Source organism: Ranitomeya variabilis, chromosome 3 (genome assembly GCF_051348905.1).
Source record: "Ranitomeya variabilis isolate aRanVar5 chromosome 3, aRanVar5.hap1, whole genome shotgun sequence".
In the NCBI taxonomy this organism is placed as follows: Eukaryota; Metazoa; Chordata; class Amphibia; order Anura; family Dendrobatidae; genus Ranitomeya; species Ranitomeya variabilis.
The window spans coordinates 499,158,502-499,174,135 of NC_135234.1; the positions used below are offsets into that span (position 1 = coordinate 499,158,502).

Sequence of the window (15,634 nt, forward strand, 5' to 3'; positions counted from 1 at the left end):
CTAAAGCTTTTTGAGACTCTTAGAAGTGCCAAATGTTACAAGCCATCTGATCTAATGCTTATTAAGACCATACTATTGCTGTTTCGGTTTTATGGCACGTATTCCTGTCATTGATGAAACTCTGCAGCACTTTGCTGCGGTAGAGCCATAAAACACATAACAGACATTTTGACCCCTGACGTGCTTAAGAGATCCCTATGGCCTCCTATGTAGAACAGGATGTAGGAACCTTGTTTCAAAGCGAAATGTGTGCATGTGCCTCTTTTCCACAAAGCATTACATTTATTGTGTTTCAGACCAAGTGTATAATAGAAGTATGAAGCTAACCAAGTAGAGGATTCAGTCCACTTACCTTTTATCTGGGTCAGTCTGCCCAGTGTATCACATAAGTGTATCATAGAAGTGTAATGCTCAGAATTAATTCCAGAATGATGTATAGAGATTGTACCCTGCCATCTGACATCATCACACTCTAATCAGCATGTATATTTATCTATTATCCATGCAGGTATGTCATCCAGCTTTTCCAAACTGAACTTTCCTATCTCAGCCTGTAACAAAACTTGGTATGCTTTTCAACTGAACCCTGCAATATCCCCAATGTTATTTATGACCATGTTTATTCTGCCTTGATCATATACATCTGGCTCTCTTAATTATGTGACCAAGAGGAGCACAGACCACTCCCCTCGGCTTCACACCCCAATTCACTTTGTTGCACATATATTGTATTGCATAAGTATGCCAAGACGTCAGTCTGCCCAATGTATCACATAAGTGTATCATAGAAGTGTAATGCTCACAATTAATTCCAGAATTGAACCAGATGGAACTGATGGTAACTGGATACAGTCTCTGTAAACAATGTTTCTGTTTGTTTTCACACTCACCCCTATAATCCTTCACTTTCTACTAACCCCATTAATCTCTACACCTAGTAAGGAACTGGTCATCTTTTCTTCAATCCTCCCCATCCATCTCACCTCCTCCTCTGAACTGTTCCTCAACATACAATCCTCTGTCTCCAAACACAGACTGTCCCCTCATGCTCTCTCCTGCTCCCACCTGATAATACTTTCCCTGCTCCTCCTCACTGCCGGTGATATTGCTCCAAATCCTGGTCCTCCTCACCACATTCCCACAGTCATTTCTACCTCCCATCCTCACTCTATCACAACTTTCCGTAACCTCTCTAACCTTAAACCCTATTCACCCAGCCCCCCCCCCCTTCCCCAGTCCCACTAACAGGAGCACTATGGAACGCTCGCTCTGTCTGCAACAAGCTTTCCCACATCCATGAACTTTTCATTACTCAAACTTTCCTTCCTTGAAATCACCAAAACCTGGCTCACCCTCTCTGACACAGCTTGTCCTGCTGCACTCTCGTATGGTGGATTCCACCTTTCTCACACTCCCCACCCCAGCAGCAAGCATGGTGGAGGAGTTGGTTTTCTCCTGTCAGATAACTGTGCCTTCACCCCAATCTCACTGCCACCCTGTTACCCTACAATTCCTTTGAGGTGCACTCTGTGCGCATCTATTCTGCCTAAAACTGGCTGCCATTTACCGCCCCATAGGGCCAGCCACCATCACCTTTGACCACTTTACCACCTGGCTACTAATCTCCTTTCCACCCACTATCATCATGGGTGACTTCAACATTCCCATTGACACTTCCCTCTCAGCTGCCACTAAGCTTCTATCTCTCACTTCCTCCTTCGGCCTCGCTCAATGTTCTTCTGCAGCCACTCACAAAGATGGCCACACATTGGACCTAATCTTCACCCGCCTCTGCTCCATATCTAACCTCTCTAACTTGCTTCTCCCTCTTTCGGACCACAACCTACTCACATTCTCTTCCCTCTCCACTCCTTGCCCACAATCCCTACCCCACAAACTTGCACACCCACGCAGAAATCTTAAACACCTCAATCTACACTCACTCTCTGAATCCCTTCTCCCTCTTAGAGGCATAAGTTCGCTACACAATGCAGATGCCGCCTTGTATAACACCACAATAGCTGTAGCTATGGAATCGGTTGCCCCTCTCACACATACCAAAGCTCGCAAAATCAACAGACAGCCCTGGCACACCAGCCTGACCAAAGAACTGAGGTGAGCTTCAAGGTTGCTGAGCGGAGATGGAAAAGATCCCACTCCAATGAGCACTTCATCGCATTCAAACAGTCCCTCACTACTTTCAAGGCCACACTCGCTGCAGCAATACAAAATTACTATTCATCTCATATCCTCCCTGTCTCACAACCATAAACAGTTATTCAACACCTTCAATTCTCTCCTCCGTCCGCCAGCACCCCCTCCCTCTCCAATCATCTCAACCTGAAAACTTTGCCTCATTTTTCAAGCAGATTGATATCAAAGACAGTTTTGGCCAACAACCCCCAGAGCCCTAACTGCCCAGCCCTCCTCCTCCGAACCAAATTTTCCACCATTACAGAAGATTGACCACTCTACTCTCAAGATCGCATCTCACCACCTGTGCACTTGACCTGCTCCCATCCCACTTCATCCCAAACCTCACGACAGTCTTCATCCCAACCCTAACCCATCTCTTCAATCTATCACTAACAACTGGTGTCTTCTCCTCCAGCTTTAAACATGCCTCAATCACACCAATCCTCAAAAAGCCCTCTCATGACCCATCCTCTGTATCTAGCTATCGCCCTATATCACTTCTCCCCTATGCCTCAAAACTACTGGAACAACACGTCCATCTTGAACTGTCCTCCCACCTTACTTCTTGCTCCCTCTTTGACTGCTTACAATCTGGCTTCCGGTCACACAACTCCACTGAAACTGCCCTAACTAAGGTCACCAATGACCTATTAACCGCCAGGCCAAGCGACACTACTCTGTCCTCCTCCTCCTGGACCTGTCCTCTGCCTTTGACACAGTGGACTATTCCCTATTATTACAGACCCTCTCATCCCTTGGCATCACAGACTTGCCCTGTCCTGGATCTCGTCATACCTAACAGGCCGGACATTCAGCGTCTCCCACTCACACACCACCTCCTCACCTTGCCCCCTATCTGTCGGAGTCCCGCAAGGTTCAGTCCTAGGGCCCCTGCTCTTCTCCATTTACACCTTTGGCCTCGGACAGCTCATAGAATCTCACGGCTTTCAGTATCATCTCTATGCTGACGACACACAGATCTACATCTCTGGAACAGATATCACCACCCTATTAACCAGAATCCCATAATGTCTGTCTGCAATTTCATCCTTTTCCGCTAGATTTCTAAAACTTAATATGAACAAAACAGAATTGATCACCTGTTCCCCCATCTCACTTGACTCCCCCAACAGACCTATCCATTAAACTAAATGGCTGTCCACTCTCCGCAGTCCCACAAGCTCGCTGCCTCGGTGTAATCCTTGACACTGATCTCTCCTTCAAACCACATATCCAAGCACTTTCCACTTCCTGCCGACTTCAACTCAAAAATATTTCCCAGATCCATACATTCCTTAACCAAGAATCTGCAAAAACCCTACGTACAAAGCCATCTACAGCCTGTCTCCACCATACATCTGTGACCTCATCTCCCGGTACTTACCTGCGCACAACCTCAGTTCCTCACAAGATCTTCTATATTCCCCTCTTCCCACAATCGCATACAAGATTTCTCCCGTGCATCCCCCATACTCTGGAACTCTCTACCCCAACATATCAGACTCTCGCCTACGTGGAAACCTTCAAAAAATGTACCCATGCATCTGCTCATGCATAAGAATGTTCTATTAAGGTTATGTCAAAGTTATATATCTATACTGCAACCCTACCATCTTCCACCTAAATGTGGAAAAATGCCAACCACAGCATGGTAAAAGGCATGAAAATCATTAATATTTTGACAAAATCCTAAATAGATTATCCATCAGTGGAAATCCTGGATGAAATGAAATTGAGAAATTCTTATACTAATGGCACTAAAGATCTGTCTAAAATTTCAGAACATGAACATGTATTACAAACATCCCTTGCATAGACTGTTAACTTTAGTTAAACATTTATGAGAACCCAATAATTTCTGAAAAATAAAATAGTATGGGCATTTCAAATCTATATATAGTTTTAATATAAATTTGCAAATACAGTTCAGGTATGTATATTTAACGGCACTAACAACAAAGTAAAAACAAATGCATTATATAAACTCAATAATTTCCCCCATTGAATAAAAAGAAGTGAAGTTGTGATTTTACACAATACACATCTATCTAGGCAGTGAAGAGCAATGTTAAGGCCAATCAAGATCCCAAAGGATCGAGACAAGTTTAACTGACTCAGTGGGGCCCATCAGGTGTCCAGGCCACATTCCAAGTATTTTGGGGGGGGACTACAAGAATATGGCAGTAGACTAAACCTTACCGACTGAAGGAAACAAAACAGTGCCTATGTGAACACAGACAAACACCCATCATGGTATAAACTAAGCTGCAAAGGCTGCACCTTTTCCTTCACTGTCAAAATAGAAAACACAAAAACGGTTAACAACCTGGGCATCCCCTACAGGGATTTATATATTTTTTTTTTTCTTCAAGGTTTGTTTTACTTTTTAACTGGGGTTGGATGGCCCTTTAAACTTATAAAATTAAGTTTTAAAAAAAAAAAAAAAAAAGTTATATCATGAAAAGACTAATTTCTACATTGTTTCAAAAACTATAGAAAAGAAGAGGTTGCTCAGGACAAAATCCCCAAAGATGGATGAATCCAAAAACTATAATTCAGCTTCCTAATTTAATTCAGGAGCTTCAAATTACAATGTGTTTCGGGGAAGAAAAGTCTCCTTTGCCAAGGAAAATACACAAATTATGTTCCATCTTCAGGGATCGCAACAATCTTTTCTAGATCTTCTGCTACAATTTACCATGGATCCCTATGGGGACTCGGAATGAGGTGGCCCTGTCTGCTTACCTGAAGGCTTTCTGTGGGTGTAGTGCGCCGACAAAAACCCATTAAGATGAGAAACTCATTATTGGAAACAGAATTGCCCTATGAAGTGCCTTCTGTGATTTTCTTTGCATGTGGGTCTAATTTCTACATGGGAAAAAATGAAATACTGCGTAATCCAAAATTAAAAATAATTAAAAAAACAAAGCTACTTCCATAACCATAGTGGTTCTCATAAGCAGGGAGTTCCCTTCCCAGCACTATTTGGGGCTGACCTTCCCTCTGTATATTAATATTGTGCCTGTACACTGAAGGTTTGTGCATCACTTGGCTGTGATTGACAGGCCGCCCTTGCTATGTCTAACTCTGCTCCAGTGACTGGCTTTATTATGCTGGAATAACACGGCCTCCCATAATTAAGCTCAGATCTCAGCGGATTGTTCACAGTGATAATTCCACCTTTTGTCATTCAGCTTCAAATAAACCCCTTTTGTTCTGCATTATAACACAGATTCTGGTATCATTCAAGTATATTAACTTTAGCCTATTACTGTCACATAGAAATGTTCCCTGAGCCATGGCAAAAAGACTCCCCAGACAAAACTTTATGTCATGTTAATCCAAGCTTTAATAAATATGGGGATATGTAACTGTATTCTAATTGTGCTTTGTGATCCTCCACACAGTGTAGTGAGGATGAGAAGGAGGAAGGGAAAGACAAGAAAATGTTATTTTATTCTGCTATGGTGAGCATGCAGCACGCTGAGGACTAGACATGGATGCAATGCTATGGACATTCTCCAAACATCACAAGTAGCTGACAATGGCTAAGACTTTTCTTCTAACTAATTATTATGGTATGTTTAAGTCATTAAAGGGGTTATCCAGGACTATTATTATTTTACTACTAGCCAAAAAACGAACAGGCGTGTAGTTGCTAATTAGTTAAGAACTACATGCCTGTTCTATATGGTAACATCACAGAATGCCATAGGTCAGCACAGCAGCTCTTCTTTCGCTCTGTCGACGGGGTATGACTGCCGATGTCATGCTGATGGACAGCCGGCTTCCCACAGTTATGCAGCAGGCTACCAGTCAGCATGACATCAGCAGTCAACCGAGGAGAGCAGAAAAGAAGCCATAAGGTGCAGAATTGCTGGCAGGAGCGGTCTGTGACTGCTCTATGCCGGCAGGCATAACAGGCAGGTAGTTAGCCACAATATGCCTGTCAGCCCTTAAGTCCACAGTAATCTTGTATAACCCCTTTAAGGACAGTGATTCTTTGGAATACTCTCTCATTATAGGATTGCACAGCCATAATCTCACACTTGATAGGATATTGGCCATGAGAGCTGCAACCATGTGCTGGGTTGGACAGGCACTAAGGCAACTATCTATAACCAGAGAGCATTGTGCACAAGTCCCATCAATTCGAATAGAACATATAATAATCATCTTTATTTTTATATAGCGCTAACATATTCCGCAGCGCTTTACAGTTTTGCACACATTATCATCACTGTCCCCGATGGGGCTCACAATCTAAATTCCCTATCAGTATGTCTTTGGAATGTGGGAGGAAACCGGAGAACCCGGAGGAAACCCATGCAAACACGGGGAGAACATACAAACTCTTTGCAGATGTTGTCCTTGGTGGGGTTTGAACCCAGGACTCCAGCGCTGCAAGGCTGCTGTGCTAACCACTGAGCCACCGTGCTGCCCCGATATATATGCACAATACAAGAAAACAGCGCTATCACTATGGCCAAGGAATTGAACCAGAGTACAAACATTTATTTTTTTAGACTTTGTAACCATCGCTGACATAAAGGGATACATTAGGAAGCGCATCTATGTCCTATTTTCGGGAATAAATGTGCAACTGCCTAGCAGGCTGCTCAGCATAGGATACTTCTGAGGTGTGAACATAGCCTTGCTTTGTGATATTAAGTAGTTTTCCTACAATTAATCTTTGCCTTCTGCATCTAGAGCCAAGTGTTCAAGTTTTTCCCCATGATGTGAAGGCATTTATGAATGGACGCCTTCCATAAACCTGTGTTCACACGTTGAATACTTGGTCAGTATTTTACCTCAGCATGTGTAATTCGGTCAGTATTTTACCTCAGTATGTGTAATTCGGTCAGTATTTTACCTCAGTATGTATAATTTGGTCAGTATTTTACCTCAGTATGTTCCACTCCTGATTTTGCCTTACACAATCAGAGGAAACATATAATAGAAACAGGTCACCACTTCTGCATTTATCACCCACTCCTGGTTTTGGCTTACAAATACTGATATGAAATACTGACCAAATACTGATAGTGTGAACATGGCCTAAATGTGTGTGTAGTGTAGTGATGTGTGTTCATATACTTTACCAATCAGCGTCTTCTCAGTTTCTCGTCCTTTTCGCATTCATGTGACTAAAATTCTGATTTGCCGGATCACACTGGGGTTTGTGCGTGAGCTGGAATTCAATTTTACAATTTAGGCCTATAATGTCCGAACGAGGCTCCGTGTTATTCCACTGTAAGGCCAAGTTCAAATGAGCTTAGAAAAAAAATTGTCAAGAGTTTTATCCAGAAAGAAACGGACGATTTTCAGCAATCTGTATGCCATCTGTTTTTTTACATGAGTTATTAACCATTTACAAGACCAAATACAGTTTCCTATGTTAATGATAGCATTGTATCAGTAAAAATTGGATGTTCTATGGTTGATCCATGGACATGAATAGGTAAGTCTAACCAGATTTATGGAAGAAACTAGCGCATGCGGTGATATTTTTTCAGGCGCAGATTCAGTCTTTGCAGAAAAAACGCTCATCTGAACAAGTCAATTGAGTAACATTGGTCCTAGCGTTGTCTGTGTGATGTTAGTTTTCTCATAAATAGCACTCGGACCGAAAAAGTGGTAGTGTGAACTCTGCCTAAAAGCGATTTTTGGCTGACACAAACCCCAGTGTGATCGGGCATGTTGGAATTGCAGTCATATTAGTGAGAAGAGGACCGGCGGGGAGCGGGGAACCAAGGAAGATGGCAATCGATAGTATATAAACACACACTATATTACATACACATTTACATTCTATGTCTTCACAACTGCAAAGTAAGCCCTTGATTTGGGGTCTCTGTCATTACTGGTGTCAGATTCTCTTTAAAGACAAACAGTTCAGATCCCAGACATACTGTATATTTCATTTTTAACTAATACTTCTTATATCCACAACATGCAAATGCCTTACATGTGTAAATAAAAAAGGTAATTAAAAGAGGACAAAATTAAAATGCTAATCACAGAAAATGGGAATATCAATACAAATTATGGATAGCTGGGATTTTGCAAGTCAAATGCAAACCACATACATGATAAAAATGAAAAACTACTTTGTCACATCTCATATGTCAATTTAAGGCGAACAGTTTGTTCCAAGGGAAATCTGCAATATCAAGCTTCCAGCACTTCCACAAAGGTCACTTGCTTTGTAGCACTATAAGACGTACAGCTTTCGTTATGTCTGCAGGGCAGAGACTTGGCTTACAGAACGATGCGGTGATGCCCATGGGGGCACTTACAGTCCTCCCTTTGCAGTACTTGACTAGACCTGTACAATTCACCTGAGCAAATGGAGTCACAAGATTTAGTCCTGACTCGGGAGGTATTTCCCAGTTAGCCTGTTTTCAGAAATATTACATTGTTTTGAGACAGTTTACTGAAAGAACAGCATCTTGAACCAACAAAAACAAGACACAAGAAGATGCCCCCATAATATTGCACATCGGTTATATAAGGCTTGAAACAGACACTTGGCTTTCCCACAAGTATAATTAGTGCAGTATTACAGAGCAGCACATTGCACAACAATACAGTGTTATTGGTGCAATATATTCTAGAAAGGTATTTCTTCCAGACAGAATTTCATAACGGCATCTTGTCAGTGAGAATTCAATGGTACCAGTGTGTGTAGACGTCAGAAATACCCCATGAAATGGTTAATAATGCCTTGCCAAACAATTGCTCAAACATGAACTTCACTAATGCGTAATGACTTTATAGAAAACCGATTAGTACGTATAAATTCGGACCCCAAGTGGGACACTTACAATAAGAAGAAAATCATTACCACCATATATTACAAAAAGGCTCCGGCAGAATCCGCAAATTCAGCAAAATGATGCTTATAGAGGACACAGGTTGGATCATGAACACTAGAAACCCATCACAATTTCCAGAACAGCTTTTTGTAGAAATAGAAGCAGCACTACAGAAAAAAATGCAAACGCGTTGGTTATGCATTTGTATCATTGGGGGAAAACCATAGAAAAAAGGGGACTGTAGATAGCAGGGGCTTAGAAAGCACAGCGCCCTGCTGCAGTGTGTGAATGGACATTACAATTCTCAGCGGAATCACACATGATGTCTGGACAATGTACTAACTCAGGGCAGTATTCGGAGAAGTATGTGTTGGGGTACAAGCTTTTTCAGGTGGGACCACTCCAAAGCTCACCTGAAAGCACTAAAAAGAATGAAAATATGCATTTCCTTGTAAAAATGACTGGCTGTTTATACGTTCAGGTTTTTGAGGGTCTTATAACCATTTCAAGTTTTTTTTTTTTTAAATGCCAAGTGCCTAAAAGAAGTGAGCTGAACATTCTTCAGGGGTCTTCCGCTCTGTGTATGTTATATACTCTACAATACAAATCAATAGGAAAGCAAAAAAGAAAACCCAGCATCTTTTTGAGCATTTGAGAATTTTTGCTTTAGAAACCACTAGCTGTATACTCATTTTTGGATAGCTAAAAAAAGAAGCAACCAGAAAAAGCCTGTACAAAAGACAACCCAGAAATCACTGGGAAAAACCCTAAAAAAACCTGACAAAAGCAAACAAAAAAAACACGTTTTAGGAGATAAAATGCTGATGTGTCCTGAAGCGTCTTCCTCCTGGTACGCCCATGTTGAGAATAAGTGACTAAATAATGAAAAAACTTCCCAAATTTTCTAGTGTTCCAAATGTTTACTATTTATGATATATGATTCCCGCCATCAGTATTAGGCTGCCGACACACTAGCAGTATTTGGTCAGTATTTTACATCAGTATCTGTAAGCCAAAACCAGGAGTGGGTGATAAATGCAGAAGTGGTGCATATGTTTCTATTATACTTTTCCTCTGATTGTTCCACTCCTGGTTTTGGCTTACAAATACTGATGTAAAATACTGACCACATACTGCTAGTGTGACGACAGCCTGATACATTGGTCCATGATAAAATATTACATTTCTGTAACAGGGTGAGTCCATACAGTGCGAATGAACATGGGCCAAACCACATCCACATGATGGGACAATTTTGCTGGAAAGTAGTATGATTGTCGGTCACATGGCGGTATGGTTTGGCAGCGCGCGATAAGCTGAACTCTGTAATCTCTCACACAGATCACTTTAGGCCTCTTTCACACTTCAGTCTTTTGGCGTCAGTCTGAAACCGCCATTTTCCTCAAATAGCGGATTCGCCATTTTCCCATAGACTTGCATTAGCGACGGATTGTGGCGGATGGTCGTCCGTTCCATCCGCCATGCGACGGATCCGTCGAAATTTGGCGGACGTTGTCTAGACATTGACGGACATTATAACGTTTTTGTCTGCGCCGAAATGGCAGTTCGCGACGGATCCGTCACGTCCGCCATTCCATAGAATGGCCGCCTATGGGCGACGGATCCGTCGCGACCGTCATTTCGGCGGATCCGTCCCCCCAATCCGCTTTTTCAATTGTGCATGCTCCAAAAAGTAGATACTTTTCCCAGACAACCCCTAAGTAACTGATCCGTCAAAAAAACAGATCCGTTAGAACCGTTTTCTCAACAATTGTGACGGATCCGTCACTATGTCGGAGCAGACTGACGCCAAACAACTGAAGTGTGAAAGAAGCCTTAAATACAAGTTTTCTATGGGAATAAGTTTTTAAAATCTTTCCTGCACTGATGGTTGTATGTTAAAGTGCCTTCTCGATGTTGCTTGAATTTATATTTAACAATTTATTCCTCCCTCGGTTGTTTTTATTAACCAGGTCCCCAGATCAGCCAGACAATAGGAAAACAAATCATTTTATATAGTAGGAAAACTTTTCACTAAAAATGAATAAGCTTCAAATACACCAAAGTGAAATGGTCAGCAGGTTTTTGCTATGCAATCTGGGAGCAATGTGATGTCGGGGCAGAGACCCTGATTCCAGTGATGTATCATTGATCAGACTGTTTGGTGTAGTTCTGATAGCATCCTTATGGTCTCTGCTGTAGATGTAACAGTGGTCAGAATACAGAGCTGTCTATAACCCCGTCCACACCGCTGATTAGCAGCTGCCTGTGTACACTGTGCATTTTCAGTAAGATGTCAATCAGTAGTGGTGGGGCGTGGGCACACAGATTAGCCTGACTGCTGTGCACGTGATGTCTAGTCCAGCAGTGACTATCTGCTTCTAATAAAACACTGATTGTTTTGAAGCTATAGCAAAGGTGCTAAACAAATGAGATGTCTGGAATCAGGCTCTCTACCCCTACATTATGCTACACTCAAATTAAATAGCAAAAAACTGATAACAGATTCTCTTTAAACTGGAAACCCATTTATAATTATAAATGACATGCAGACAACCAGAGCATGACCACAAAAAGGTCATGTCACACAAAGCCCTTGGTGGAAAAGAGGAAAAACGGGGCAGGTTTATGAAACTTTCTGAAAGTAAAATGCTTTTTGTTTCCCCCAGCAAGCAATCATACCACAACGCTCATTTGAAATCAAAGTTGCAATATTTTTTATACTGGGTTCACATACATTTTTTGAAAAAACATCCCTGGTGTTTTTGACTCAGTTTTTTTAGCCGAAAGTAGAACTGGATCGAGCAGGAAGGAGAAGTAACAGTCCTTCATTGATAACGCCTATTCGTTTCGAGTTCACTTCTGTTTGGTTCCAAAAAATCTCCAGTGCCATTTTTCCCAAAAAGTTTCTCACCCCGCAATATTTCCTTATGCAAATATCCCCAAAAGCCTTTCTCAATCTCTCTAGTATTGAAAGGATTAGAGCCATACACAAACATACACTGCCGCAAAGTTCTAGCAATTATTCTCCATAAAAAACGGAATATAATTTGCCAGCGGCAGTGATTTATGCAGGGTAATCAGCATAAACGTTATTTCCGTCTCCTCCCCTGCTGATGATCGGAGGTGCACGACTGCCATATTTTACACGGGGATTGCTGTCAGGAGAATGAAGAATTTATTGGCCCAGCCATGGTGTGCGGTTGTGAGAACACCAATTCTTATTAGACAGAGGGAGTCATTTAGCAACGTTCGTACAGCTCAGAAATGCAACGGGAAATACACAGCCAAAGCCACAACTAAATGTACGGTAATTGAATTATTTATAAATGAATAAAACCAAGATTTACAGCTAGTATGAGCCAGGAGAATAGCAACAAAGACGTCAACCGACAGAAGAAGTGCTGCACTGACGGATACTGGAAGAATACGTCAATGCAACTTTACCCTATCTGTGGATCTACCATGAGTAAAGTAGTCCATGAGCCAAGAACCAAATTTGACGATATCGGTACCAAGCGGAGTGACTAATTCTCTTTGGTATTTTTAGGTAGATGCATGTCTGTAGTTTATTTTTTGATATGATAGCCCTTACATATACGTAGCTTATTAACCCCTTCAGCCCTAGGCCTATTTGTACCCAAGTGCCTAAGCCAATCTGACCTGTGCCACTTCATGGGCTAATAACTTTGGAACGCTTTCACCTATCCAAGCCATTCTGAGATTGTTTTCTCGTGACATATTGTACTTCACGTCAGTGCTAAATGGGAGTCAATATATTTTACCTTTCTATATAAAAAAATGCTAAATATTCGGAAATTTTGGAAAAATCGGCAATTTTTTAACTTTGAAATTCTCTGCTTTTTACAAAAATACTGATACCCCCCATAATAGTTATTAATTTACACTCCCCACATGTTTACTTCATATTGGCATCATTTTGAAAATGAAACCTTATTGTTTTACGACGTAATAGGGCTTATAGTTTTATGCGCAATTTTTCACATTTACAGCAAAACCCACTTTTCAAAGGACCAAGTCACTTCTGAAGTCACTTTAAGGGGCTTACATAACAGAAACCACCCATAAATTACCCCATTTTGCAAACTACACCCCTCAAGCTGTTCAAAACTCATTTTTAAAAACTGTTAACCCTTTAGGTGTTCCACAGGAATTTTAGCATGAGCCAAGAACCAAATATGACGATATCGGTACCACCCGGAGTGACTAGATGTAGTATTTGTAACAAAATTTAATCCAAGTTATGTAAATACACACTGAACATGTCATGTGCATATATATATATATATATATATATATATATATATATATATATATATATATATATATATATATATATATATATATATATATATATTACTCCATAATATCTTCAACATCGGACTCTGAATCTGACTGTTGTTCTACTGGCTCGTCTTCAGTACCCTTGTTCTGGCATGTCTGTAATCTGCACATGTCTGTGCACTTCAGGCCATTGCTGAGGCAAGTACACTGAGGAAGTTCACATGACCGCACACACTTGCAGGACAGTAGCTGTATAATAGCTTCTGGTGCTGGTGCCCCTTGCATCCACTTGACAACAAGCTTTCCGTCGTTATCTATCATCCAACCGCAGTCTGTTGGGTTTGCAACCCATGGCTGGCTCTGCAGACTTCTCCAGATCGCAGCCTGGTAGTTTGCACGCAGTGCATGCATGAAAAGGCAGTCCTGGCAAGGAGGGAGTTGACTTGACTCTACCACTCCACGTCTGGCACAGAACAGCTGATAACGGAGCCTGTTTACCTCAGTTGTTTGGGTAGTTGGCAGGTACATGTGGCAGGTGATTTCCTGTAACTTCTCAAAAAGTTCGGTAGACACTTCCCATGAACGACCAACTTCCTGAAAGGCATCCTGGTATGTCTTGTTCATCTTCAACTGCTTGAGTGTCGTCATCTTCCCACGGCCAGCGAATGCACTGACGGTGTCACAGCCTGTAAATGCATGCATACCAATCAATGAATCACATACGCTGCCTCCCAATGTTCGGCTCAGAGTGGTGATATCCAGGAATCTTGTCCGGTTCTGTGTACCGCATTTCTGGAACAGGTGGGATGGGATTTTGTGGCACATGCCCAGACACAGGACCATGACATCAGTATCCTCCGAAGTGATGATGACCGACTTGTAACCAGATTCTGCTGCATGAAGAGCATGGAGAAGGAGGCGTGTGTCTGCTTCTTCTTGATTTGACTTAAGGTCAGCAGCCTCTTCCCACTGTTCTTTGGTGATCTTAAAGCAGAGCTGCTCACATGTGACATACAGCTCCTTCTCCTCAAGCTTCTCCCTGTGGTGTTTCGCCTTCCATTCTTCTACCAGAAACTTTATGAGACTTGCCTTGTTGGAGGAACTACTTAGAAGCTTTTTCCACTGCTGGATGTTGTGCCCATGTTGAATGTTCTTGAAATGGATCCCTGTGCCTTCATATCTGTTGACTCTTTCTGTATCTTTGATGGATGTCTCCTTGTAGACGTCAAAGACAATATCAATGCGCTTGCTCTTAGCACCCTCATGGATAGCGCGACTCATTGCTGTGCCTGCTAGCTGGCCAAATGTTGCATTGTTTCCCTTCAGTTTCTGAACCAGGCTCATCCCATCAATGATGGTTGCAGAGGGCTCGGGGATCACTTCTGCAGGACGAGCATTCCTCTCCAACTCCCTTGCGAGGGCAGCCTTGTTGGTCTTGCGGATAGACCCATCACCATTGGCAAGTGCCCATGGCAATGGACCCAGGGGATGAGTCAAGACATCACTCATTTGTAGCTTTCTGTTCTCAGCTACAAGTATCATCTGGCCAAATAGGTTTCTGTCAGCCTTCAAAATTACCTCCTTGCCAAGACCTTGTCTGCGTGTCTTCATTTGGATGTTAGAGAACGTTTTAAGTTTGTTCTTCGTCATCTTGTCATGAAACAATGTAGTTGGCTTATCGGTACCCAAACGCTCATCCTTGAATGTTTGATATGCATCCTCTCCTATACTGTATGCCCCTTGAAGGTCTTTGGCTACATCTGGTGGTGCTACAGTCGCTGTTGACAAACTGATAAGTTCACCATTATGCTCTTTGTTGAAGGGGTTCACCCAACCTGTCTCCAGCAGTTGAACGAAAGATTGGACATCGGCTTCATCTCTTCTAATCCTAGACACCTGTAGGTCTGAATGGCTGAAGTCAGTATATTGTTGGCCTACCAGGGCCCTCAGCTGCCTCAAGTACATACTGCGGTACTCTGATGTCAGGTAGAACCTGGAAACAGCTCCAACTTTGAGGCTGAAGCCTTTTGTGCCCCCTGGTGTCTGGGTGTCTTTGTTGATTGTCTCTTCAATGGTCTGGTCCACAGGAATTCGTCCAAAAGGATTCTTGCTACCGATCTGGACCGAAAAGCCACCTTGCATGAAGTATTCATGGACCTCTGGGTGTTCTATGGGCAGCCGAGACATTGTGGCATAGTAATAGGTTAGGTATCGGGCATAGTTGACCTTGTCATAGGCAAAACACCATGGTATCATCTGTCGGATTGCTCCTAGGTGAAGCATCCAGTTGCCTTCTCTTGAAGCTCGAACCAGGG

At 42.2% G+C, this 15,634-nt stretch overlaps 1 protein-coding gene across 7 annotated transcripts in view; it reads right to left on the reverse strand.

Moving 5' to 3' along the window:
- Nucleotides 1–15,634, reverse strand: part of MSI2 (musashi RNA binding protein 2) — an 894,813-nt gene that overhangs the window by 529,778 nt on the left and 349,401 nt on the right. The window lies entirely within an intron of this gene.